Here is a 1,901-nt window from a genome sequence, read left to right as displayed (position 1 = left end):
TATTTTAATGAAAGATCTAAAATCTTCCTAAGGTCTGAAGAGGAAGACCCAGCAGATGTTATATCCCGTGAACTGAAACGATGGAATTGAGAGATGCACAAGAGTCTGCACACAATGAAAAGAAAGAACCAATGAAGGGGGAGGCAAAAGCTCTAGACTTAGAGAAAACTTAGGAAATGAACAGAAGGCCATTCAGAATCAAGTCCCTAGCCATTCTGCGCTTGATTTTGGTACAAGCGTATTCAGATGTTAGAGTTGCGGCGGTTAAGAAATGGTGAAGTCAGAGAGCCTTTTAAAACCATTCAGGTATGATTGACAGATATTTAATGTAAATATTTCATGTATATAACTTATGCCTTTTTACTGTAAAGCATAGAAATATGATGATAATAGATATTACTTTTTAAAAGGAACGAGATAATTAAGTATTTAGGACTTTTTAAAGTATGTCAGTTTCTATCAGTAAGGTAAAATATGGAAGTTCCCTATAATATATCTTCACTTTAAGGGAGGCAGATTTTACTTAGTACTATTTCTTTATACCATCTATGGTCTCCTTTTTCAGACGACTTGAACATCCCCAGCCTCTTCCTGTATCCCAAAAAATAATAGAAATCATAGACCAAAGTCAGACCGCCAAGTCAAACTGATATCACTACAAGAGTCTATAACCCTAGAACGAAGCTATCTCTCCAAATGAAGGTGAGTGATCACAAGTGTTTGATGGCTATAATATTTTGAAACCCTTTTTGAAAAATATTGCACTTATATTTTTGTATAGATGGTATATAATTTTTTTCCTTTTCCTTTGTAAGGAAAGAGAGATGAAAAAGACAGTGGAAGCACTTGCACAGATGAAAAATACAAAAATGGAAATTGGTTTACCTCCCAAAGCATCATGTTTGAAGTACAGGATGTCAATGTTGCTAAGCATCTCTTGGACTCGGATGAAGAGGACAATTGTTATTACCTGCTCATTCAGATGATTATGATGATGACGAAGAAGAAATATATGCAGATTGATTGTTACCACTTTTAAAGATTAAAATGTAGTATACTACAAACGTACTACATGATTAACCCTCCGGCTCTGTGCACCATCTCATCTTTGACAACTGAGCTTATTTTGCTGATTTGAATCCCCATGCACACAAAAAATGACCACAGATCATACAAACGTAAAAATGCATTTGTTATGATTACTCTCATTATAGAGGATATATTTTAGGGTACAAAGTACAGTGCAAAGGGAAGCAGGACACCGTTATAGCCAGGATTTGTAGAAGTAGATGGACTATATGGACAAGGCTAAGGGTGTCTCTGTGGAAGATATTAATTCTGCATAATGTGTGAACATATTATAAAAATAGAAACCGCAAAAAAAATATTACAGATATCTTTATTTTTTTTATCATATATGCCGCCCCCTGCACCTTTATGTGTAAACAAATGTTTTATATGTTTTTAGGTGAAACATATCTGCACCAGATATGAAAATTTACTCATATTTAAACCAATGTCTGAGAGTTAAACAGTGTTCATATTTTGATATGTTGATGGAAAGTTAATTTTTGTGGACTTATGAATATGCACATATTGATGTATAAGGAGTGATATTAATATTTTTTATCAACAGAGTTGGTTATTTTTTCTGTACATTTGTAAGGTGAAGTTACTTTTAGTCAGATATATATTACTGAGAAAGCTATTATGTAGATTCTCTTCCTGATGTAAGAAATGGTCCCAGTTTCTTTCCAAATTGTAGATCTTTCATGAGTTACAGACTAAGTTGTGATTAATCTTAATAAGAGAAAACTGGCCTTTACACTGAAGTTAAGAAAGGGGATGAATTGTAGACAGTATCATCACATAAATTATTTCCCCTATGAGATGGAACTATA

At 33.6% G+C, this 1,901-nt stretch overlaps 1 pseudogene; it reads left to right on the top strand.

Annotated features, from left to right (window-relative positions):
- LOC119593556 overlaps window positions 1-951 on the top strand; it is a 3,631-nt pseudogene extending 2,680 nt beyond the window's left edge.
- The last annotated feature ends 950 nt before the right edge of the window (window positions 952-1,901 follow it).

The sequence above is a fragment of the Penaeus monodon genome, chromosome 32 (genome assembly GCF_015228065.2).
Source record: "Penaeus monodon isolate SGIC_2016 chromosome 32, NSTDA_Pmon_1, whole genome shotgun sequence".
Classification (NCBI taxonomy): domain Eukaryota; kingdom Metazoa; phylum Arthropoda; class Malacostraca; order Decapoda; family Penaeidae; genus Penaeus; species Penaeus monodon.
This window is presented reverse-complemented; position numbering and strand designations above follow the sequence as displayed.